Source organism: Monodelphis domestica, chromosome 8, assembly GCF_027887165.1.
Source record: "Monodelphis domestica isolate mMonDom1 chromosome 8, mMonDom1.pri, whole genome shotgun sequence".
NCBI classification, from domain to species: domain Eukaryota; kingdom Metazoa; phylum Chordata; class Mammalia; order Didelphimorphia; family Didelphidae; genus Monodelphis; species Monodelphis domestica.
Genome location: NC_077234.1, coordinates 43,977,364 through 44,004,978, shown reverse-complemented (window position 1 = coordinate 44,004,978; position 27,615 = coordinate 43,977,364). Strand labels below are relative to the sequence as shown.

At 35.1% G+C, this 27,615-nt stretch overlaps 1 long non-coding RNA gene across 1 annotated transcript in view; it reads right to left on the bottom strand.

Annotated features, from left to right (window-relative positions):
- LOC103106337 (uncharacterized) overlaps window positions 1-27,615 on the bottom strand; it is a 610,021-nt gene that overhangs the window by 177,153 nt on the left and 405,253 nt on the right. The window contains exon 4 of the long non-coding RNA XR_008914168.1: window positions 9,460-9,619. This is a non-coding gene — a long non-coding RNA (uncharacterized LOC103106337). The remainder of the gene's footprint in view (window positions 1-9,459; window positions 9,620-27,615) is intronic.

Genomic DNA, 27,615 nt, shown 5'->3' with positions numbered 1-27,615 from the left:
TGGTGTAGATGAAGTCTTTGATAATGAATTTGGCTTTACATTTCTGCCATCAAAAAGGGATTGGATTTGAAAAACAAGATCTTTAAAGGCATTTCTGTGCCTCCATAGTACTGTGCCATGCCCTGTAAGTGGATTCCAGTGAGGAAAAGGTCATAAGAGTATAAAGACAGTAGTGCACCTTGTTTCTGATATAGCTTATAATTTAAGGAAATATACTTAATTTTTCAGTCAGTCAATAAACATTATTAAGTGCCTATTTTGTTCTAAGCCCTGGGATATTAAGAAAGGCAAAAGAGTTACTGTTCTCAAGGAGCTCACAGTGTAATGAGGGGACCAGCTATGCACTAACAGAGGATAAACTGAAGACAAAAAGGTAGTGGAAAAGACATGACAATTAAAGGAGATTAGGAAAAGCTTATTGTGGAATGTGAGTTTTTGTTTGTACAAGAAGGAAGCCAGCGAAGTTAGGAAACAGAAATGAGGGAGGAAAAAATTCCAATATGGCAGAAGAGCCAGTAAAAATACCCACAGTCAGGAGATGGAGTATGTTGTGGGATGAACAGAAGAGAGACCAGCAAATCTGCATCAGAGTGTGATGGTGAATAAAGTATAAGAAGACTGGAAAGGTAGGACGTGATCAAATAATTTTTTGGGATTTTGCCAATTTATTATTATTATTTTTCAATTGCTTGTAGAAACAATTGTTGACAATGGTTTTCTGATGTTTTGAAGTTCAGATTTTCTCCCCCCTCCCCTCTCTGAGGCAGTAAATAGTCCAATAGAGATTATATCAGTACTTTGATGCAATACATATTTCCATATTCCCCATGTTGTAACTAAGGACACATCACATAAACAATAAAAAAAACTCACAAAGGAAATAAAATGAAGGATGAAATGCTTTGATAAGCAATCAGATTCCAAAGGTTTCTTCTTTGCCTGTGAATAGTTGTGTGTGTGCGTTTTTTTATCACAAGTCCTTTGGCATTATCTTGGAACCTTGTTTTGCTGATAATAGTTTAGTCTTTGACAGTTGATCATCATTGAGGGGACCAAGTTACAAAGGACTTTGAATGTCAAAGAAAGAATTTTATATTTGATCCTGGGGGCAGTAGGGAGCCACTGGAGTTCAATGGGACATGGTCAGTTGTCCACTTTAAAATTATACTTAATGTTTTAATTATTCACCAATGGGTTTTTTCTTTTAATTTCAAAACACATTTATTTAGATAATACACATGATGGTGATTTTTACTTTCTAATTACAAACAAGGAAAGAGTAAGTAAAAGAAAAATAAACTACTGAGTACAATTAGCTTGTCATAGACTTAAAATACATTTATGCTCTCCAGTCCTCTAACCTCCATCAATGAGCTTTCTCAGACCATTCTAATAGTGAGCTAGTGTCCTATCAATTTCAGTTGCTATTTAGAATGCAGGTGCCAAGCACCCTTTTAAAATCATTAACACTTCTTTGCTAACCTGATCTTACTCCAAACACTTCCTTCTCAAGCTTTTTTTCCTCTAGACTTACTATATTAGGTGCTATATAGATGGTAGCTATTTTATTCTGGAACTGTTCAATTCTTTTTTTTTCCTGCCAGGGAGAAAAATCTTTGGAGTACAAAGAACATTACTAAAACTGCTAACTGGGAGCTGATACTCCAGATACATAGGGTGATTATTAAGAACCTCACTACCTTTGATAAATAAGAACCTAGATCAGGTAAACTATATGACCAGTGTGAAATTTAAATTACTCCACCCTACTTAAACCTTACTTTAGGGTAAGATAAAGTTGTAGTCTACTGATTGAACAATGAAGGTACTTAGCTCTTACTTTATAGTGAAGTTAGAACTTTAAGCTAAGTCTATTTTTAAATCTTACTACAAAAAGGTATTAAGTAACCATAAAGGTTAAATTAATCACAAAAAGGTCAAGTAACTAACAAAAGGTGAACTTAACAAAGAAGTGTTAAGTAACTCTAAAGATATAATCTAATCAAAAGAAGATGAGAACTAAAAGTATGGGCAGTCGTGGAGAAAAGCCTTTGATGTGATTGGTAGATGTGAAAATTTAGAGGAGGAGACACAAGGGTGAAAGGTATATTTATTTGGGTCACTTCCTCTCTCCAGGACCTTTGTGGCGGCAGAGAGTTGGCTGGTGGCAGTGTGCTGGGCCTTTCAGCATCTTAGTGTGGCTACAAGCTATTTTTCAGTTCGGTGGTGAGTTTCTGGCTGAGTTTTCCTCCTTTACTTTCCAACTTTATCCTCTTAGAAGCCTCTAATCTTCCTCAGAGACCTAGAGGTGGGGATTTTAAACTCTCCCTGGCACAGGCCAGTAGGGAGAAATCCTATATCCCCTTCCTTCCTTCTCCTTAAATGCCTTCCCTCTATATTAATTAAATTACCATAAAATTCCAGACTGACTTAGGCATTTTATTTGGGATTTCCCCTGGAGATCAATTAAATCTAGATTTTAAGTCACAACTCTAAAACTTATCCTTACACTAGGAAGGCATGATTGCTCAGTAATTCAAGGATGATCTACTTACTTGCTGTCAGTGATATTTGAAAAATCCTGAAGAATGAGAGAGGTATTTTAATTAAAGGATAAATATCCTAAAATCATATATTTAAAGCTAGAAGGGGCTTTTGAGTCTGAAATCTCCAATTTTTCAAATAAGAAAACTGGAACAGAGATTAAGGGACTTATCTAAAGTCACCACTACTAATGTCTGAGTACCATTTTAAGCCAGGTCTTCCTTACTTTGAATCTAGTGTTTAGGAGAATGGAGTCTACAAATTTAGACAACAGAGACTGATATTGATTCCTGGAAAAGTTTTAAAATAAATGATTAAAGGCATAGCAAGTGACTATAGAAAGAAGCAATGATCACAAGGCATTGATGTAGCTTTGGTAAGAAAAAGTCATGTTAATTTAACCTGATTTTCTTTTTTTTAATTTAAATTAATTTATTAAGTCAATTTATAACATTATTTCTTGGTTACAAGAATCATATTATTTCCCTCCCTCCCCTGCCCCTATCCTTCCCATAGCTGACATGATTTCTGAGAGAATTTATGTGATTTTCTTAGGTGCTAATGTATCTGAGGTAGGATTTGAACTCATATCTTCCTGACTCCAAGTTACTAGCTTGACCATTCAGATACATTTTCTAGAAACCAACAAATTCTTATTTTTTACTTTTAATGAAATTAACAAAAACTAAAAACTAATCTTTTTTTTTAAATTTTATTTAATTAGTCAATTTAGAATAGTTTTCCTCAGTTACAAGAATCATGTTCTTTCCCTATCTTCCCCCCACCCCCTCCCATAGCCAACATCCAATTCCACTGGGTTTTACATGTGTCCTTGTTCAAAGCCCATTTCCATATTATTGATGTTTGTACTAGGGTGATCATTTAGAGTCCACATCCCCAATCATATACCCATCGAATCATGTGATCAAGTAGTTGTTTTTCTTCTGTGTTTCTACTCCCACAGATCTTTGGATGTGGATAGCATTCTTTCTCTTAAGTCCCTCTGAATTGTTCTGGATCATTGCCTTGCTGCTAGTTGAGAAGTCCATTACATTCTATTGTACCACAGTGTATCAATCTCTGTGTACAATGTTTTATTGGTTCTGCTCCTCTCACTCTGTATCAATTCCTGGAGGTCATTCCAGTTCACATGAATTTCCTCCAATTCATTTTTCCTTTGAGCACAATAATAGTACTCCATCGCTAACATATACCACAATTTGTTCAGCCATTCCCCAATGGGAGGTCATCCCCTCATTTTCCAATTTTTTGTCACCACAAAGAGCACAGCTATGAATATTCTTGTATAAGTCTTTTTCCTTATTATCTCTTTGGGGTATAAACCCAGCAGGGCTATGGCTGGATCAAAGGACAGATAGTCTTTTAGCACCCTTTGGGCATAGTTCCAAATTGTCCTACAGAATGATTAGACCAATTCACAATTCCACCAGCAATGCATTAACGTTCCAATTTTGCCACATTCCCTCCAGCATTCATTACTTTCCTTTGCTGTCATGTTATCCAATTTGCTAGGTGTTTTGATTTGCATCTCTCTGATTATAAGAGATTTAGAACATTTTTCATGTGCTTATTAATAGTTTTGATTTCTTTATCTGAAAATAGCCTATTTATATCCCTTGCCCATTTATCAATTAGGGAATGGCTTGATTTTTTGTACAATTGATTTAGTTCTTAATAAATTTGAGTAATTAGACCTTTGTCAGAAGTTTTTGTTAATGATTTCCCCCCCAATTTGTTGCCTCCCTTCTAATTTTGATCGCATTGATTTTGTTTGTATAAAACTTTTTAATTTAATGTAATCAAAATTATTTTTTTTACATTTTATAATTTTTTCTAACTCTTGCTTGGTCTTAAAATCACTCCTTTCCCAAAGATCTGACAAGTATACTATTCTGTGTTCACCTAATTTACTTATAGTTTCCTTCTTTACATTCTGAGTTTATCTTGGTATAAGGTGTGAGATGTTGATCCAAACCCAATCTCTCCCATACTGTGAATTTTAAAACTACTCAACCCTACTCAGGCCGTACTTTAGAAGATCTGATTTAGCCATTTCCTGATTAGTAACAATGGAGATACTTGGGTTAACAGAATCAAGTCTTGGGAGCTATACATTTCTCCACCCTACTAAGACCACTAAATACCTACCCCTGAGAGCAGATAAACTTGAAACCCCAGCAGGCTGAAGAGTGAAGACTGTGGGTGCCCTCAGGGAGATAGCACAGAGAAGGGCAGCAAACAGCAGAAGCTACAGATATTGGAGAGCTGGCCTCAGGCAAAATGCTTGCTCTTTAGCTCCATACATAGAGAGCCTGCCCTCCTCACTCAGATCTCTGACTGGAAAGGGAAGGAAAAACCACCATAGTGATGGCAAAGAGTGCCCAGGAACAATTTCCTAACACCAAGAAAAACAAGAAGAAGGGGTTGACCCTGGATAATTTTTACAGAGGAAGAATCCAGACTATAGAGGAAATAGCAGAAGAGGAAATACAAATAAATGAATCAAAACCTTCCCAAAAAATGGAAATTGGCCACAAGCTCTTGAAGAATTTAAATTGGAGCTTACCAAAAAGATGGAAACCTTCTGGCAAGAAAAGTGGGAAATAGTTCAAAAAGAAAATAACAGTTTAAAGGACAAGAATTCCCAATTGGAAAAACAGTTGGAAGCCACGAAAAGCAGCATAGACCAAACCAAAAAGGAAAATAAAAAGATTATAGCAGAAAATCAAAAGATTATAGCAGAAAACCAGGCCTTAAAGACCAGAATTGTGCAATTGGAAACCAATGATCTTGCAAAACAGCAAGAATTAATAAAGCAAAGTCAAAAGACTGACAAAATAGAAGAAAACATAAAATATCTCACTGACAAGATGACAGATCAGGAAAATTGATCACAAAGAGACAATTTGAGAATCATTGGTCTATCTGAAAACCCAGAAATAAACCAAAATCTTGACATCATACTACAAGAAATTATCCAAGAAAACTGCCCTGGTGTTCTTGAACAAGGGGGCAAAATAGACATTGAAAGAGTTCATAGAACATCCTATACACTAAATCCTCAAAAGATAACTCCCAGGAATGTAAATGCCAAATTTAAGAGCTTCCAAGCTAAGGGGAAAATTTTACAAGCAGCCAAAAAGAGACAATTCAGATATCAAGGAGCACCAATCAGGATTACATAAGATCTGGCAGTTTCCACACTAAAGGACCACAAGGCTTGGAATATGATATTCAGAAAGGCAAGAGAATTGGGTCTTCAACCAAGTATCACCTACTTATCAAAACTGACTATATACTTCCAGGGGAAAGTATGGGCATTCAACAAAATAGATTTCCAAGTATTTGTAAAGAAAAGACCAGAACTAAGTGGAAAGTTTGATATCCAAACATAAAGTAGCTCATTCCATCTTTGGATAACTTAAATTACAAGGGAGTTTTACCTCATGTACCCATGAGGTATTATGACTACTACAAGGACTAGGGTACTGTGCTCACTCCATTTTCTGTACCCAGTCACAAAATTTGGACTGGGTTCAGTTCTGGGGAGCATATCTCCATTGTGAAGAGTAGGTTCTTTTTTCTCATAGTCCTTAAACCTCCAAATCAGTACTCTGAAGGCAATATCTAAGGTTTCCCCAAAAAGGGAGGGCAAGAAGGTGCTCAGTGGACAATGTAAATCAGAAATGGGATGAATAATTTATCCCTACATATAAACAACAAGCTAAACATGCATATATTAATAGAACAAATTCAAAACAGACTTCTGAGTACTGCTACAGTAGGTTGAAAGGTTGATATTCAACCCTAATCAGAACATAAAGAAGTTTGCAGGAGTGCTGATTAGGCATTTCACATTTCACTTTACTCTGCACTGTCCAAATTCCTAGGACATGTCTGCTGATAAAAGAGCCAGGTGTGGGTCAATGCTCTTGTCCTGGGTCATGCTGCCCAAAAGCACTGAGGTTCTTTCAGAGACTCTTCCACAGTAGCCATTCTTCTTTAACATATTGCGACCCAGAACCTTCAGAACTCACAAGGTTTCTTCTAAGCCTAGATTTAAACATCTTAAGATGAATGTCCATTTTCTCTTAAAATATGGAAAGAACAAAGTTAAAACTGCAGCCAGGGGTCCACGTGCCAGGAGGACCAATCGACTGAGTTCCTTTGCACTCACTGCCACATTGGGACCAGTCACCATTATTCTGGGAAAGACAAAAGGCAGTTCTTCCCCATCCCTCACTGAAATTCTCCAAGTTACATGATACTCCCTGGAGGGTCAAAGGGAAAAAAAATGCCAACAGAAAGCAGTATATTATTTTAAATTGATGTAGTGCCCTACCCTTATACTACTATAATGGGGCAAGGAAAGACCAAGAAACCACTCAGAATTCTACACTTCTGACTAAAATATCAAGTAGAAGCAGAAGTCACAAAGCTCTCGTGTGGTTGACTGGAGCCAAGATAGACAAATCTAAGCATGTTCCATGAGATGACCCTTGTTATACTTACATCATGCCTAAAATTTCAGTCTTTTCCATTTTACGCTACACAATATGACTAATTAATTTTTCAATACATATTTATGGAAATGTTATCCTGCTTTTCCCTATTGCCTCCTGAATAAAATCCAAACTCCTTAAGCTCGGATTTCAAGGACATCCACAATCTGATTCCAGTTTTATGCTGTTATTCCACAGTGAAAACTCTACACTACAGTCAGATTGAACTCTTTGTCATTTCATGATCACATGATGAAATTTCCTGCCTCCATCACTTTGCTCACCATCCCTTTTGATCCTAGGAAGTGACTTTCTTAATAGGGATGGAATACTCCATCTCTGATACCTTTACCTAGAAATATCCTGGATGTTTCAAAACCCAGCTCAAATGTCTTTTTCTCTATGAAAACTTCACTGATCAAAATATCCTCTCTTTCTTTGAAGCTCTAGCAGCATTTTTTCTTTCTTGTATATTTATTCTCATACATTTTTGGACATTTTTTGTTGTAGTTATTTGTATACACATCTGATCCTCCCTCATTAATTATAAATCCCTTGAGAGGAAAGATCACAATTTATTTCCCCTCAAGCTTTCTCCCAGTACCTAGCACAGGGATTTGCATAATGCTGACATTTGATAAATATGTATTATTGTTGCTGAATAAATATTTTTGGAATTAAAAAAAAGAACCAGAAGTCCTAGCCTTTGATTAAGTGAAAAGAGCCATACAATTACTACAAGATGGGAATGGCCATGTGACTGATCTTTTCTATGATGTTCATTTACAGTATCAAAGAATCTCAAAGGTGAAAGAGATCTCAGAGGCCATGCCTGACCAAAAATCTACATTGTGATGTCCCACACAAGAGGTCAGCCTTCCTTTGAAGACCTGAGACAAGGGAGACTCACTACCAAATGAGGCAGACCATTCCACCTTTATTATACTATTATACAAATTTTATAAATTATAAAAAATCCTTTTATGAAGGCAAATACCACTCCTCTGAGTTTTCCACTTATTATTTTTAATTTTGCCCTCATAATTGTCCAGAACAAGCCAAATTCTTCTGGAGAATCTCTTTTCAAAATCTTAAAAATTTCCATTCTGTCTCTTTTAAATCTTTTCTAGGTTCAATATCTGCATTTCCTTGAAATGACTTTCATTTGACATAGTTTTGAGTCATTCTGCCTTATCTTCTCCACCACAACGGTCCTCATTTAGGAGGTGTTTTAGTTTGTCTATATCTGGTTTGTCATATCTATATCTAGTTATATATATATATCTAGTTTGTCAATATCCTTTTTAAAATGTGGTGACCCAAAGTGAAAATAATATTTCAAATATTGTCTGACCAGGACAGTGTACGGTGGGATCCTTCACTCTATATGTTTTGCTTCTCTCCATGCAGCCCAGAATTGAACTAATTTTGGGGACTTGGGGGTGGCTTTCTAGCCTACTGTTCATTCATCTTGAGTTTTTATCCACTAATCCTCTTTTTCAAAAGTTTTGTAGTTTAGCCAAATATAGGAAATGATGCTGACACCTAGACGTGTTCTTTCCTCTCTTCTCTTCTCCCTTAATTCTTTCACTTTCCGAACATCATTTCTTGTTCTCTTGTCTTTTCTAGTGGGGCTCATGCAAAGTGAAGCACCAGAGTCACTTCACATGCCAGCCCTGCTGAGGAAGAGAACCAAGATTCAGGTAACCAGCAGTCTCATTTCTAGCCCCGAAAGATGACAATCACCAATATCTTTCAATTTTGGGAGGGCAAATGGGAGTAATTGTTCATAAAGCTGCAGGAGCCACATGAAACCAATATCACAAAACAGAACTCGGAAGACTCCAGCAATCAGGAGTCAGTCATTCTGGCAACAAGCATTTATTGGACATCCGCAGGGTGTACAGCTCTGTATCCGGCCCCCTCTCCCTCAGATGTAGTTGAAATAACTCATGCAGTTTGGGCTGAGAAGAAACAAACAACACTCATGGGGCTCCATTTCATAAATCATCCTGCCAGGCATTGACTGGCGGCTTGCAGCCTTTCTTAAAGCACATTTCACATCCCTGGGGTGTGCTGAGTCCTAGCTCTAATGTAAAATATGAGAACATCACGCGAAGTGTTTATTATGGCTATTTCCCTATTGCCGCTGCCTGGGAAGTCTCATGCAACAGAAGCTGGTCTTTACAAAAATTAAAATTTAAATGTCTTTCTAACGAGAGCACAATTAAAAGAGGAAACTCAGTCAACGCTCTTTGGGGAGACTGATCTCAGGCCAGACTGATTAATTAGTAGCATGAGCCAGCACAACACATTATGAAACAAGGGTTGGTCAACAGTAAAGACCAACTTCATTAGCACACAAAAATCCATGGGATAGTCAGTCACTTACCTGGTTTCCAACTAACTAGCAGAAACTCTGAGGAAAAATCAAAGGCCACGAGAATAAGAAAACCATTTTTTTTCTCCTAGTGAAGTTGATTGAATGAGACATCCGTTGGATCTGGAAGGTCCTTTTACAGATGACAGGTTCAGATTTCAGGTGGTCTCCTCTGCAGAGAGAGAAATGGAAGGATATTTCAATGGCAGCCTGCAATAGCTTAGTAGTTCACCACTCCTCTACCAACTGGAGTTGATTTTGCTTACTTATGCCTCCATTTAATCACTTAACCAATATTTATTAAGCTCCTAAGACTTGTAAGACACCAAGGTAGGTATGGGAGAGATCATAGTGTAGGAAGAGAATAAGACACAAACATACTAATGACCCGCCATTTTGTTGGAGAGGGAAAAATCCCTCTGCTGAGGCAGATCAGAGCCCTTCTATAACCCAAGAGTTGAGTTGGGTACCTTGATTAGGTTTTGCTACTAAGTACTTAGAGATCTCCCCGATTTCATGCTCATCACTTTATCAACTACCTGATGGTATCTCTAAAGTCATAAACACAGGAAAGATTCAATGGTTTGAGAATCAGGTCTAGAGACAGGTGGTCCTAGATTCAAATCTGACCTCAGACACTTCCTGTATGACCTGGGCAAGTCACTCAATTGCCATTGCCTAGCCTTTTACTGATCTTCTGCCTTAGAACTAAATGGTTTTGATTCTAAGACAGAAAGTAAGGGTTTAAAAAGACATAAACATGAATGGCTTTAATATATAATATTAAAGATGAAGGGCATTACATGTTGCATACAAAGGTGCTATAAAGAGATATTGCTGGGGGCAGCTGGGTGGCTCAGTGGATTGAGATCCAGGCCTAGAGATGGGAGGTCCTGGGTTCAAATATGGCTTCAGACACTTCCTGTGTGACCCTGGGCAAGTCACTTAACCTCCATTGCTCAGCCCTTACTGCTCTTCTGCCTTAGAACCAATGCCCAGTATTGTTTCTAAGATGGAAGGTAAAGGTTAAAAAAAAAGAGAGAGATTGCTGCATCAGTCAGTTTTGCTAAACTGTTTTTATCACAAGGTGGATGCTGGAATACATACTGATCTGTTAATGATTATGATGTAAAAACAAAAGGCATTAATCAGCTTGTAAAGCGGAGGAGGAGGGCATTTCATTAGAGAGGTGAAAAACCAATTGCTTTTATTCATATACATCCAGATTTTATTTTATTTTTTAAATTTTATTTATTTAATTAATTTAGAATATTTCTCCATGGTTACATGATTCATGTTTGTTCCTTCCCCTCCTTCTCCCCCTCCTCCCATAGCCAACTGGCAATTCCACTGGGTTTTACATGTGTCATTGTACATCCAGATTTTAGAAGGGACTCCTGTCTAAACTGTACCTGACCAAGAATCCTCTCTACAGAGCCTCCAAGTTAAAGTCCCAAACTTCCTGAACGAACTAGAGATGCTCTTTTTTATTGTTTTCTCCTCTTCAAGATCTAAATCTATGAATGATTTTAAAATTTAACACACAACAGTGCAGCTAAGTGGTGTGGTAGTGGAGAGCACTGGGCTTGGAATCAGGAAGATTATCTTGTGTGTGATCCTGGACAAGTCACTTCACCCTATTTGCCTCAGTTTCTTCATCTATAAAATGAGCTGGGGAATAAAATGGAAAGTCAGTCTAGTATTTTTGCCAAGAAAATCCCAAAATGGAGAAATAAAGATTTGGACACTACCAAAATGACTCAACAATAAAAATGCCTTGAAGATTTTTTTTTCGGGGGTGGGGGGGCTGGTTCTGTGATTTCAAGAAAATAGAGAGATCTTGGTGAAAAAAAATCTCTCTCCCAAAACAGATGGTACCTGATCTATAACATATAATCTTGCCAAGTTGGCTGGGGGCACTGATATGATTTGCTTGTGGTCACATAGCCAGTGTGCCTCAAAAGAATCTGAACCCAGGTCTTCTTAACTCTGAGATCAGTTCTCCATCCATTCCATTACAGTTGCTCTACCTTTAACACAGTAAACAACTTAATAATACTTTCTGAGTTGAACTGAATTGGATTCTCAGTTGACATCTGGGGAACCTAAAGTTCAGAGAGGGACACTGAATGGTAAATGGGTCCACTAGATTTAAAACAGACTTTCAAATTCTGACTCCAGTGGTCTTTCTCGCCTTACACTGGCAAAGGATACACTTTTTTGGACTAAAGTGATTCCAAGATAAGCTCAAAACTTCCAGTGCCTGCATTTTTGCCCCTAGTTGAGGGTATACCCAACATCACCACAGTATTGTGAACAGAAGATCATGGGGGAGAGAAATGAGTACCAGCCCTAATCATTTTTGCCTATGGGATATTTAGAGCTATTCTGATGGAAGAATAGCTACTTCTGGGACTGTCTGAAAAATCTTATTATTTTAGCAGAACCAAGAGAACATCATATACAGCTACAGAAATAATGTTTGAAGAATAATATGTGAATTTCTTCATCCAGAGAATAAATCAATAAATAGAAACTTGCAAGACAATTTTATATATACTTTTTTTGGGGTCAAAAGATGCTTTTTCTAATGTGGGGAGGGGAAGAAAAGGAGGGATGATGTATCTGGAAGTTTTAATGTAACCAACAAAAAAAGAAATTAAAAAAGGAAATGTTATTTATTGGATCACTGCACTCTTTGGCTCCAAGTATTCTTTAGTGGCAACTGATGGTCAAATACCGGATGTTGTTACAGAAATGCTCCTGTGTTAATGCAGCGTAATTTCAATTTTAGTTATAACATTAAAATATGCATATACAAAAACTATAGAAGAAATTAGAGAAGGGGAGTGAGAGAGTCAATAATGGGACAAATTCATGGTCAACAGCCAACAAAATGAATTTTGCAGATAGTTTTCCCCTTGGTTAATTGTCTCTGTAAATATATATACAGCACATATGCAAATACACATAATGATAGAAGAGGAAATATGGTATTATAGATAGACTATAACCTCCTTGAAGGCAGGACTTTCTTGCTTTTGTATTGTATCCTCAGAACCTAACACAATGCTTGGCTCCTAGCAGATGCTTAATAAATGCTTAGAGCCAAGGGAAATGGAAAGGGAAGTAAGGGAAGCTCCAGTGAGGGGTGGATTTCCCATTTCCCTGCTATTCCAGAAGTAATTAATCAGTGCTTAGCAATCTTTTTTTTTTAAACCCTTACCTTCTGTCTTGGAGTCAATACTAGGTATTGACTCCAAGGCAGAAGAGTGGCTAGGCAATGGGGGGCAGGGGGGTAGGTGACTTGCCCAGGGTCACACATCTGGGACGTGTCTGAGATCAGATTTAAACCTAGGGCCTCCTATCTCTAGGCCTGACTCTCAATCCACTGAGCCACTCAGCTGCCCCCAGTGCTTAGCAATCTTGACAAATCCAAAGATATAAACTATTGGAAGAATTCACTATTTGACCAAAAAACAAACAAACAAAAAAACAACTGCTGGGAAAACGGGAAAACAGAATGGCAGAAATTAGGCATAGACCAACACCTTATGCCATGTACAAAGTTAGTAAAAACATTTACATGATTTAGAAATAAAGTGTGATACCAAAAACAAATTAGGGGAGAACAAAATAGTTTGCCTGTCAGATCTATAGGTAAGGAAGAATTTAGGTAAAACAAAACAGAGAGAATACTATGAGATGTAAAATAGATAACTTTGAGTATATTAAAAAGCATACTAAAATTTTTTTGCACAAATAAAATCTATGAAGATTAAAAGGCAAACAATAAACTGGGACATGGCAAAGACTTCATTTTCCAAATATGTAGAGAACTGAGCCAAATTTGTAAGAATACAAAGCATTCCCCAATTGACAAACCATCAAAAGGCAATTCTCAGATGAAAATAAAACAATCTTTAGCAATATGAAAAAACACTCCAAATCATTATTAAGTAAAAAGTGCAAAAATTAAAACAATCCTGATCACCTCACATCCATCAGATTTATTAGCATGCCAAAAATGGAAAATGTTAAATTTTGGAGGGAATATGGAAAAATTGGGACACAAATACACTGTCGATGGAACTGTGGACTGATACAACCATTCTGGAGAACAATTGTGCATACCTTTTGACCCCCAAACACTACTACTAGGTCTGTATCCTAAAGAGATTAAGGTTAAGGGAGATGGCAAAGAACTGGAAACAAGGAATGTCCATCAATTGGGGAATAGCTGAACAAGTTGTAGCATATGCTTGTAACGGAATATTATTAAGCCATAAGAAGTGACAAACAAGATGATTCCCCCAAACCTAGAAGGACTTATATGAAGTGATGCAAAATGAAGTGAGTCAAACCAAAAGAACGTTGTACACAGTAACAGCAATAATGTATGATGATCAATTGTGAATGACTTAAAAACTATCAACAAGGGAAAGATCCACTATAACTCCAAGAGACTCCTGTTGAAAAAGGCTTTCAACTGCCATAGAAGGAACAGAGTCCACATGTACATTGATATCATTCTACATTTTATTTACTTTATAAACTTTTCTTTAATATGAGCAATATGTGTTCTGATTATATGATGATATATGTACAACTTATATCCGATTACCTGCCTTCATGGGGAGAGGGAGGGATGAAAGGAAGGGAGAGAACATAGATTGCAAAATGTCAGAAAATAAATATTAAAAATTGTGTCAATACATAATCTGAAAAAAATAAAAATTTAAAATGAAATGATTAATGATCAATGGATTGATGGAGTTCTTTTCTTATAGTCAGAAAAATCTGCTTCTGTTGGAGTTGGGAGAATCTGTATTCAAATCTGGCCTCAGACTCTTCCTCCATGTGTGACCCTGGGTAAGTCATTTAACCTGGATTACCTATCCCTAGCTGCTCTTCTGTCAAAATTGATGTTAATACAGAAGATAAAAGTTTGAAAGAAAGAAAGAAGAAAGGAAGAAAGAAACAAAGAAACAAAGAAAGAGAAAGGAAGAAAGAGAAGGAAAGGAGGAAAGAAAGGAAGAAGGAAAGAAAGGAAGGAAGGAAGAAAGGAAGGAAGGAAGGAGGAAGAAAGGAAGGAAAATCTGGCACTTACTAGCTATGTGACCATAATTAACTGACTCAACTTTAGGCTGGATGACCACTTTTCAGCTATGTTATAATATAAGCTGCTTGAGAATAGCAATTATGCCATTCTTCATATTCACATCCCCACTACATAGGATGGTACCTGCATACAGTAAGCACTTAATAAATGTTTGTTGATTGTGTTGTAGAGGACCTTTTTGTTTACATCCAATGTAAGTTAAATGATCATTGAGGTCCCTTCCAACTATGAAAAAATCCTGTGATTCTGCTATTCACAGCTACATAGTATAACCTGGAAAAGATCAGTGATAAATAAGGAGGATATTACATTTTGACATAGTAATTAATCATTGTTTCTTAAATTGAATAAAATTGAGCTGAATAAAGAAGTGGTTAGATCTTACTTATCACTTTGTTCTGTCATAGATTGGATTGTGTACCATCGAAGGATTGGCTTTTTTGTGAAAGATTACCCTGGAATTGCACCTGGTGCTTTCCCAGGCACTAATGTCAATCTAGTAATCTAGGGTTTATGAAAGACTATTTGATCCTCTTTCTCTCAAAATGATAGACCCTAGCCCATTGATGACAGATGAGAACCTTGGCCTTGATAGACTGCTTCATTCCTATCAGTGCTTTGGAACTTTCATAGATTCGTTAGTGTTAGTTCAGAAAGAGCTTCATACAGTAGTTGAGTATCCTTTTGTCTAAGAGAGTAGAGCAGCACATCTGGCTGGTTCACTATAATCCAGTTCAGAAATGATAATCAATATTGGAAAATGATTCCTTTTCCCATGCATAATTTTGTTACCACTTTTGAAAGGCATTAAAAGGTGATTAAATATTTGCACATTAAAACATGCATCAATTTTTTAATATTACATCTGCGATCCTTCTGGATTAGGCTGTCCAAATGTTTGGACATATTAACTGACAACACTTATACCTTCTATCATTTAAAAACATTAAAAACATTATACAAAAATGTTTTTGAGGCCCATATCAGAGCTATAAGGAATATATAGGAAACTAAAAGAGATACATAAAAGAAGAAAAACAGACACTAAGTCAGTATATTTAAATTCAATTTGCAGCTACATGGCAGGGGCAAAATGTAGGAATTAGTCATCATACCCAGAACAAGAGACTAAAAGGATTTTCATAGTCAATAATCCAAATAGGCTGGAACCCTGATAGGGTTCTAAGAATGATCCCAGTGGATCATTCATGGAAGAGCAGCATTGGACAGCCTCCAAAGGATACTTTCAACAGGAGAGAGAATGCCTGTGATTTAAGAGTTTAATAAAGGAAAACAGTAGGGAATTGGCTTCCAAAACTGTCAAAGACCCAAATAAAATATAAAAAGCTATAATCCACAGAATTATTTAAATCTTGAAAAATTCTTAACATATTTTATATGAGTTGATCACAGCAACTCCGTAATGTGTGTTATTATGATACCCATTTAAATCTTTCTTTTTATTTCAAATCAGTTTTTTAAAATTACATGTAGAGACAATTTTCACTCTCCCTCTCCCCAAGAAGGCAGATAATATCATATAGAAAATGAAGAAAACTATGTTTCAGTTTGAATTTGGACTCCATCTACTCCTTCTTTGGTGATGGATATCCCATTTCTTCATGAGTCTCTTAGAGTTGTCCTTGATCCTTACCTTGTTGATAATAGTTGAGACATTCAGAGTTGATCATCATTCATTACTGTTGTTACTGTGTACAACCTTTTTTTTGGTTTTGCTCACTTCATTTTGCACCACTTCAGATGCCTTTCCAGGTTTGTTTTTTTTTGTGTGTGTGATTATCTTGTCATTTCTTATGGCACAATAGTATTCCATCATGTGAATATTAAATTTAACTCTCCCCTGATTGTAAAGATTAAATTGTAACCCTTGTCTATCTTTAGATATAATCCCCATAAATGTAAACACAGTACTTAAAAGTTAAGTATGAAGATCTACTCATTTTTTAGATCTAATCACCAAAAGTGCAAATATCCCATTTAATCTTGAAGTGGGAGCCCATGTGTGTGATAGTGGGTAACGAATCAGAATAGACTAACTGCCTTCTGGGCAGTCCTAGAGCAGACCGTCAGCTGTGATTGGTAGACATGGAATTAGGGGAAGTGATGCAAGAGAAAATGTCTTTAAAAGTGGAGTTCAACGTGGAACTAGAGATTTGGAGTGGAACTTCCTGTGAGAGAGGAGTTCTTCATTTTTTGGAAGTGGAGACTGAAGGAATTCTTCATGCTTTCATATTGAAGCTGGTGAAGAGGGGCAGAAAGATTTCCTGACTGGACCTGAGACCCCGTTTTCCTGGTAAGGCTGATAAAGAATCTACTGACTGAATTGACATGTGGTGAGTGAAAGGCTTACTCTTAACTGCTGGTTTTTCTCTGAAGAGACCTGCCTCAGGAAAGACCTACTCTTGAGAGAGGCTTCCCCGAGTCCTCGCCTTTACAGAGGTTGGCTGAAACTAATTCTCCCTGCCTGAAGGGGGTGGGAGTAAATTACTTAGTGCTCAGGCTAGATATCTTACCCTATCCTCTCTCTGATTTCTTGCTTCACTCTTTCTATATTTTGTAAATAAACTGTAAATAAAATCTCTTTGGAATTAATTAATTTCCTGGCAACCACACTCTTAAATAATCAAGTCCAACCCTTTAAAAATTAACCCCATTTTCCCCTTATAATCACAATCATATACCACAACTTGTTCAGCCATTCCCTAATTGATGGCCATCCTTTCAGTTTCCAGTTCTTTGCTACCACAAAAATTGCTGCTATAAATATTTTAGTGTATAGTTTCTTTTCCTTTTCCCTTGATCACTTTAAGAAATGAACCTAATAGTAGTATTGTTAAGTGAAAAGGTATGTACATATATACAGTTTTATAATTCTTTGAGTATGATACCAGATTGTTGTCCAAAATGGCTGAATCAATTCACAGTACAACCAACAATGTATCAGTGTCCCCATTTTGATATTCCCCTCCAACAATATCATTTTGCCTTTTTATCATTTTAGCCAATCTGATAAATGTGAAGTTAAGAGAATAGCCCAAGGGTCACAAAGTAAAAGTCTGAGGTTGAATTTCAACATGAGTCTTCTTGTCACTATGTCCAATGCTGAAGGCATCATCTTTTAATGAGAAACCATACCAGATTTAACTTTCACAATAAAGGAAAACAGTCTTTTCTCAACAAAATCAAAGAGATTTTAATTCATATCTATCCATTTTTGAAAGTGTGAAAAACAGACATGAAAAGTGAAAGGGACATTGTTGAAAGCTTTAAAGTATACAGTTTTACTGCTAATATTAGACTATCAGATACTTGGAATTTGCAGACAATGTATTTCAAAAATGAGAGTTTCACTCACAATTTAGATGCTTTCTAATGTCAAAATCTACCTTTTGGGACATAGAGTCTAAGGAAGTCTGGCCTGAAAGAGGGCTTCACAGAAAAAAAGACTCATTTAATTCAAAATAGAAGGTAACGTCCCTTAACTGGCATGAGGTAAGTGGGGGAAGGACACAAGCAGAATCTGGAGGGGGATTGGATTCTAGGGCACACAGAATAAATCCACACTGGTTCTAAAAGAGAATGCCCTCAGAATATGATTCATTATTGCAATCTAATTATGCCACATATCAGGGCCTCTAAGTGAAGCTGATGAAGTCTAATTGTTTATAGGAAAAACTCTATTCTATTCTGTGTACCATCGAAGGACTGGCTTTTTTTTTTTTTTTGGTGAAAGACTACCCTGGAATTGCTCTTGGTGCTTTCCGAGGGACTAATGTCAATCTAGTAATCTAGGTTTCAGTTTACAAATAAAGAAACTGGGATTTCTGGATAATAGGCTCACAGAGTTAGAAAGAACTTCAGAGACCATCTAGTTCAAACTCCTAATTTTACAGCTGAAGAAAGTGATGCTAAGATAAGTAATTTGTTTAAAGATATTCAGCTAACAAGTGGTAGGGCTGGATAAAGGGTCATAAGGTGGTATGAAAGAATGAGCAGTTGGGCAGCTAGTTAGTATCACTAACACACTGCTAATTAGTATCATTAATACAGCTAGTTAGTATCACTAACACAGCTAGTTAGTAACTCATGGCTCCTAGTTTATGGCTTTATTCACATCAATCTGTCTACTTCTTATATGCTGTTTTCTTCAGTGGCATACTTTATATATGACTTCTTTTGAGTATTTCAAATCACCAAAGATTCAGCAAGCACCAGTATGTGCAAATCTCTGGACCAGGTGTTGGAGATACAATGACAAAAAACACAACAATGTTTGCTGTCAGGGAGCTTATATTTTCCAGGAAAGCTATGACAGGTACATAGATTCCGGAGCTGGTAGGAATAGTTCAAATCAGCTCATGAGAGTAGACTATTAAATTTTCAGCATGCACATCTACCCCTTGGAAATTTGTGGGCTAGTGCTATAAATCATGGCTTGATTTATTATTTTTTGTTGTTAATTATTTAGATTTAAGAAAGTGATGGAGTCAAGAATGCAATTTGAATTTAAAAGTGTGACCCATATGAGAGAGCTATTCAAAGAATTACCAAAACATTCCTGGAGATGAGTAGATAAAGTACCTACACAAAGAAAATACAAAGAAATTTCTTTGGGATGGGGAAAGGGAATCTAGAAAAGGGAAGGTTGTAAAAAATTCAAAATGTCATAAAATTACATTAATGGAACAAAAATAGAGAACACTGGAAGAAAGAGCAACATTTAAACAAAATGCTTACACTGTGAACCCAAGTAATAATTGATCCTGTCATATTTTTTCAATCTTTTCATGGAAAAAAAAGATCAGTATTGAGATCTGTGACCCTCATTCCATAACATGTACTTGTTAAGAAGGCAGTTGCCTCCTGAAAGAAGGTTATTTCCTTTTCTGACTATCATCTTTTCTTACTCCCATATATTTCACTTTCATCATGAAAATGTAACCAATTGTAATAGAGAGTCTTCCATGCAATATTACCTCTGATCAGAGTGATTATGTGGGAAAGTCAAGTTCAAAGGAGATTGCCTGAATGATGATGGCAGGGAGAGAGGCATAAAACAGCTCTATCTGCAGATTGTCTATGATTTTCAATATGTTTTACCCAATAGTAGCACTTTGAGAAAGTATACCATCTGAAGAGAACTAAGGTCATAAAATATTTTCATTTTTTAGAAGGTAACTTGAGGAAGTATTTTATAGATATTTGCTATGTCCAAGAATATTACAGGTTCTGTGAGTGAATATTAAAGTGTAAAGGACAGATGTGAGAAAAATCTTGTCTTCCAACTAAGTAGATGCATTACTGAGAACACACCATATTGTAGTAAAAGATAGAAATAAAGACCACATGTATGCCAAAATATTCACAGCAGCACATTTTTTTTGTGATTACAAAAATGAAAAGAGGGTTGGGAAATGAGTGTATGACTATTGTAGAATGGTTGAGTAAAATGTTAGAGGGATGTAATGAAAAATAATTAGCCCATAAGAAATGATGGATATCAGTAATTCAAAGAAACAGGAAAGTTTGTATGAACCAAGAAAGGCTGAATTAAGCAGAATTAGGAAAACAATCAATCAACCAGAATTTATTAAGCCCTTTTTATCTGTCTGGCACTGTACTAAGCAATGAAATAAATCAAGAAAGAAAGAAAGAAAGAAAGAAAGAAAGAAAGAAAGAAAGAAAGAAAGAAAGAAAGAAAGAAAGAAAGAAAGAAAGAAAGAAAGAAAGAAAGAAAGAAAGAAAGAAAGAAAGAAAGAAAGAAAGAAAGAAAGAAAGAAAGAAAGAAAGAAAGGAAGGAAGGAAGGAAGGAAGGAAGGAAGGAAGGAAGAAAGAAAGGAAGGAAGAAAGAAAGAAAGGAAGGAAGAAAGAAAGGAAGAAAGAAAAGAATTCTCTGTCATCACAGAGCTTATATTTTAATGGGAAAGAGAACACTTAAATATAGATCATGTCAAGCGAACATTTCTTTTATTATACTGTTTATAATTATCAGGCAAAGAGAAGTTAAAGAGTACAAGAATATAGGATAGAGAAAATCACAAATTTTAAAATCTCAAAACTGTGGACAATAATGTAATGGATTCAGCCATAAAATATAAAAGAAAAGAAAAGTGAACTAGAAAAGATATTAATATTCTATGAGGTATACAAGAAAAAATTCCTGAAACTCAAAGATTCACATATAATAAAAATGCGAATGTGGAATATCTATTGTGTTTCAGTGGAATCAATTTTTTTTTAAAAAAAGCAATAGGATAAAAATCATGATTTTTTGATAAGGTTACAGTAAATATAAACAACATAAAGTGATAAGGAGGGAATTTATACTTAAAGACACTATAGATTATTACTCAAAATACTTAAAATATGTGCCCAATAGTATGTTATCTAAATATTTCAAAGTTAATCAAATAGGAAGGAAAAATAGATAGTAAAGCTATACTAGTGGATCTTAATATACCCCTTTCAGACCTAAATGAATAAAATCAAAAGATAATAAAGAAGTTAATGACCTGAAGACAACTTTAGAAAATTAGATATGATAGATCTTTGGAGATTACTGAATGAGAATAAAAAAAGAATTTTCATACTACTTAACTGTAAATGACAACTTTACAAAAATTGACTATGTATAGGAGCATAAAATTCCTTTCTAAAATATGGAAAAGCAGAAATACATAACACATAATTTTCTGATAACAATAAAAAAGTTATATCCAATAAAGAGCTCTCAAGGAAAGAATGAAAAAGTAAATAGAGGCTATTCAGCATAATTCTAAAGAACTGGTAGATCCTAGACCAAATGATAGAAACTTGAGGAAATATTATAAAAGAAATGAGAAGAATACGGCAACATAAACATGGGAGGAAGTTAAAGCAGTTCTTAGGAGAAAATTCATTTCTCTAAAGACTTTTATTTACAAAAGATAAAATGAACAAATTAAAGCATTGGAAGTACAATTAAAAATAAAAAATAAATAATAGTTTCCTACTGAGCAACAAAGTAGAAATTTCAAAAAATCAAAGAGAATGATAAAACTGAAAACAAAAAGATCATTGAAGTGATAAATAAAACTAGCAGCTTAAAAAACTAATAAAACAGGGGGCAGTGAGATGGCTCAGTAGATTGAGAACCAGGACTAGAAATAGGAGGTCTCGGTTCAAATTTGATCTCAGACATTTCCTAGCTACCTTGGGCAAATCATTTAACCCCCATTGTTTACTCCTTACCATTCTTCTGCCTTGCCTTTTTTAAGGTAAGTTTAAAAAAATTAATAAAATAGGTAAACAGCTAATTTGACTGAAAAAAGGGATAGAAAAACCAAATTGTTCCTTTCAAAAATGGAAAAGGAGAATTCATAACAACTGAAGAGGAAATAAAGCAAATTATTTGAAATAATTTTTATTAATTACATGCTAAAATACTATTAATAAAGGGTTGATACTTATAATATTCAAATAAACAAAGGAATAAATGGAATATTTAAATATTTTAGTATCAGAAAAATAAATGGAACCAGGCAGAAATGTCTAAAAGAGAAAAAAAAAAACCTAGGACCAAATGTATAACTATGTGAATTCTACAAAAATTGAAGAATAATTAAATCTAGTATTACAGAAACTGCTTGCAATAATAAGAGAGGACATCCTTCTAATCTATATGCTTCACTTGTAGTCTTGATACCTAAACCAGAGAGGGAAAAACAGAGAAAAAATTACAGACTGATATCCCTAATAAACATTGTCTAAACAATATAAATAAAATATTAATAAGTAAGCTACAAAACTTAGAAAAATTATATACTATGATCAGGTTGTATTTATACAAGGAATGCAGGGTTGATTCAACAGGAAGAAGACTATTAAATGTAACAAATAATGTTAATAATATAAATAATAAAAGCCATGTAATTTATCAATGATGGATACTGAAAAGACTTTTGACAAAATCTAGCAAATGTTTCTTTTTAAAAGTCTAGAATGGGAGCAGCTAGGTGGCTCAGTGGATTGAGAACCAGACCTAGAGATGGGAGGTCCTGGGTTCAAATTTGGCCTCAAACAGTCCCTAGCTGTGTGACCCTGGGCAAGTCACTTGACCCCCTCATTGCCTAGCCCTCACCACTCTTTTGCCTTGGAAACAATACATGGTACTGATTCTAAGATAGAAAGTAAGGGTTTAAAATAAAAGTCTAGAAGGCATAGGAATATATTTGGACCTTCCTTTAATATAATCAATAATATACCATTAAATTCAGAAGTAGATAGATAGAGTACTGGAGCTGATGTTGTGGAGATCTGCATTCAAATGTGATCTCAGACACTGTGTGACCCTGCCTCATTTCTTCATTGGGAAAATAGTAATAATAATATTACCTAATGCCAATGGTTGGTGTGAAGATAAAAGGAGATAATATTTATAAAGGTCTTTGTAAACCTTAAAGTGTTTTATAAATGCTAGCTAGTATTATTTATACTAGTTGTTATATACAATAAAGAAAAGTTATAGTTCTCCCCAGTAAGATCAGGAATAAAGCAAGAATGCTCATTATTACTGTTGCTTTTTTTTTTACTATTACTATTTAACTCAGTGCTAGAAATGCTAGCTGTGGTAATCAAACAAAATAAAAAAGAAACTGAGGGGGATTATATAGTAAAAGAAGACCCAAAATGATTGCTTTTTGCATATATAATTTACTTAGAAAACCCGAGTCAATACAAATTACCTTAAATAGTTTAAAACACTTGGCAAACTTGCAAGACATAAAATAAGCCCATATAAATGATTGGCATTCTTCTATGTGAACAATAAAACCCAGAAGGAAGAGCTAGAAGAGAAATTGGATTCAAAATGCCTAAATAAGCTATACCATATTTGGGAGTGTATCTATGAAGTTGCACTGAAGAACTACAGTTTGATTTATTTTTTATTTTATTTTTAAAGTTTATTTAATTCATCAATTTAGAATATTATTCCTTGGTTATAAGAGTCATGTTCTTTCCCGCCCCTCCCACCACCCCTTCCCATAGCCAACATGCAATTTCACTGGGTTTTACATGTGTCCTTGATCAAAATCTATTTCCATGTTGTTGTGAAGAACTACATTTTGAATCCAATTACAAAGTACTTTTTGCAAAACTAAAGACAGGCCTAAATAATTGGAGAAACATTAATTTGCCATGGATGAGTTAAATTAATACAATAAAAATCATAATACTACCTAAACTAATTTAATTATTCAGTGTTTTTACTAATCATAACACTAAAGGAATATTTTGTGGAAACAGAAAATATAACAAAATTCATATGAAGAAGAAAAAGGTCAATAATTTCAAGGGTAATAATAAAAAATATAGGAAGAAAGGAAGTCTTTCCATAATAGATCTCGAACTTTACTCCACAGTAGTAATGTAGTACTAGTTGAAAAATTAGAGAGTTGATCAGTGGAAGAGTTTAGCTACATAACATACAGAAACAAACTAACACAATAGTATAATATTTGATAACCTCCCAATTCCTAATTACTTGGGGAAAGATTCCCTATTTCATAAAACTTCTGGGAAAACTGGTCAGATGTATTGTCGAAATTAGGTTTAGATCTCTCTCTCTCTCTCTCTCTCTCTCTCTCTCTCTCTCTCTCTCTCTCTCTCTCTCTCTCCATACACACACACACACACACACACACACACACACGTAGACATATATGTATATACATATATATCATCTATTAAGATAAGTTCCAAATGGATGCAAGACCTACAAATAAAAAGTCACATCATAAATTAAAGAAGCAAGGATTAAATTGCCTTTCAGAAATATGGATAGGGGAAGAATTTGTGATTAAACAATCAATAGGGAGTATTGCAAAAGATAAAATGGATAAATTGATTATATAAAAATAAAAATCTTTTGCATAAACAAATTTAATGTAATTAAAAATAAAAGGGAAACATAAAAGGGAAAGTTTTTGCAGCTAGTTTCTCTGACAAAGGTCACATACAAGATACATGAAGAACTCAATCGAATTTATAAAACACAGAACCATTTCCCAAAAGGTAAATGATTAAAGAGTGTGAATGGTCAGTTCTTAAAGGAAGAAATGCAAGTTCTAAACTATCATTTGAAAACTGATTGAAATCACAAATAGTTAACTAGAAATTAAAGCACTTTTGAGATTTCAACTCACAGCCATCCAATTGGCAAAGAATAACAAAAAAAGAAAGTGGCAATGTTTGAAGAGGTAGAGGAAAAAAGGCACATTAATGCTCTGCTGGTGGAATTATGAATTGGTCCAGTCATTGTACAAAACATTTTGGAACTATTCCCCCAAATCTACTAGACTGTGTGTGTTCTTTGTACCATCTACATCACTATTTGTCCTTTATCTAAAAAAAATAAAAATAAAAAAGAAGGGAAAAGCCTAAATGTATAAAAAGATGGTTTTTTTTTTTCATAGTAGCCCAAAATTAAAAACTAAAGGACTCTCTTTGAGGGGAATTACTGTCAAACTGGAATATGAATATAATGGAATATTTATGGCACCATGAGAAATGATGAAATATGCAGTTTAAAAGGAAATTGAAACCTTAATTGTGCTAAGCAAAGTAAGTAGTATCATAAGAACAATTTATATGAAGACAATCCAGGGCTCAAGCCTAGACAATTGTATTATACACTTCTTATTGAAGGAGAGAATGATTAACTGATGCTCCATATTTGTATGAGGGGCACAGTTGTTTGGGGAAAAGATGACATGCAGAAAAGGCCATGCCTTGAGCATGTTCCTATTTCCAGCTTAATCCACTAGATATTTGGGGGAATTTCTCCTTCGGTGAAAACAGAGTTTCTCTTTCAGTTAAGTGGAAATATCTAGTTCCTACTAGGAAAATTTATTCACTCTGTGTATTGCCTGGTATATTCTAATCTGTATAGTTTCTCTGATTTCTTTTTGCTACTGGTTTGGGTATATGTTTGTTCATTATTCACTAAATGTTATGGGCTTTGTGTAATCAGTTAGGGAAAAGGGAGTCAAATCTTTGGATGTAGCTTGAGGTCCTCATTTTTTGTTAAGGAATAGTCACAAGAAAAAGTGGCTTGAATCTAAAAATGGTTTCTTTTTAGATGAACAATATTTAAGTGGGCAGATAGAGTCTAGTCCAGTGTCCCTGCTTTGAGGAGAGCAGAGTAGTCCACTCTTTTGATCACTTCTGATCCACTCTTGGACGAAATTAAAGTCTCCCTTGAAGATGGGTATAAGAGAATCCATAGATATCTGTTTATTCATACCTCTGTACAAGCCACATTTAGACATATTCCTGTGGACATACAAACAACCCTTACGGGCACACATACACCTTACACAATGCCAACAGTTTGTAGAGAAAAAAAATAACTGAAAGATTTTAGAATCTAAATCTGATTGGTCCAGTGAAAAATCACGAGTCAAGAATACCACAGATGAAATATATTACCTAACAGAAAGGGTATGAACTTAGAATGCAGAAAGTCAAGCATTTTCTGGTACAGCCAGTGTGAGAATTTGTTTTGATAAACTATGCATATTTTTAAGGAAGGTTTCAATATTTTGTCCAGTTGTATGGGGTAGTGGAATGGACAGATTATAAATGTAGGTAAAATACATCTATACACATTACTAATATGCATATCATAATAATTAGTTTACTTTCATATTTATACACAGAAAGCAATTCCAAATTTTGAGATTTGGAGAAAGCAAACAGATACTAAAATGTGTCACAGAATCAGCAAAGTTAGATGACTAGACAATATGAAATATTCATCTTTGCCTGAAGAAACCTGATGATATCTTGAATAAAGGGTTCCCAGGGAAGAGGAGCCTTATATTGAAGCAACAAACCCAAATTGTTCATGACTGGATAACAACAAATTCTGATCACGGAGTGAAACAAATGTGCAATTAGATGGGCTCCCTTGGATTTATAGAATCATAGGATTAAGTGCTTACTACTTATTTGCAGTGGATTAGTTAAGATACATGTATTTATTTAAAGCAGATCTTTTTCTAAATTAAAGCATTTATGATGTTAGGGAGAAGGGAATACACTTGTCAAGTTCAGCTTCTAGTCTTTATCTATAACAATCAACCACAAGTTAAAATGTATTTATCCAAAATAATATTTAATCCATAAACGTGTCAAGAAAGGAATATCCGATATGCATGCAATATAAATGCATCCATGGTGCCATAGATGGCATGTTGAAACTTGCATGCAGGAAGATAGGGGTTAAAATCTGCCTCAGAAACTAAGAAATATTATTATTATTATTATTTATTGCTGACATTTATATGATCCTGGGGAAGTTACTTAACCCTGTTTGCCTTTGCCCCTTATTTGTAAAATAATCTGGAGAAAGACATGGCAGACCACTCCAGTATCTTTGTCAAGAAAACCCCAGATGGGGTCACAAAGAGTAAGACATCATTGAAATTACTTAACAACAACATTTATGTGCAAGGCACTGTGCTGTGTTTTTCAAATATTATCTCATATGATCCTCAAAACAACTTTCAAAGTTAGGTGCCATTAGTGTTCCTATTTTACAGATGAGGAAACCGAGTTGAACTAGAGGTGAATTGACTTAAGGGAGGTCACATAGCTAGAGTCTGAGGTTGGATTTGAATTCAGGTCTTCCAGATTCTGCCTGGCTCTATAATCTTTCCTTCACCAAGCCCCTAAATTCATTTAACACTCAAAAATGTAACTTATGATTTGTATTCTAAGTGTCTTCTGAATTCTCGATATTTCCAAGCATATGCTTCTTAAGATATTCATCCCATTTTTAGGCTTTATTGTGGTTGGGGACTAAAGGAGCAAAGTTAATGGGGGGAGGATTTTTAATGGTCTGTAATACAATACACCAAGAGCTTTTCCTCCCTGTCTCTGGAGGGAAATAGATACCCTAATCAATTTGAAAATGTCAATCTTTATTTTTCTTAGAAGAATATTTTCTTTTTTTAATTTTCTTTTTTGACATCTTGTTGGTA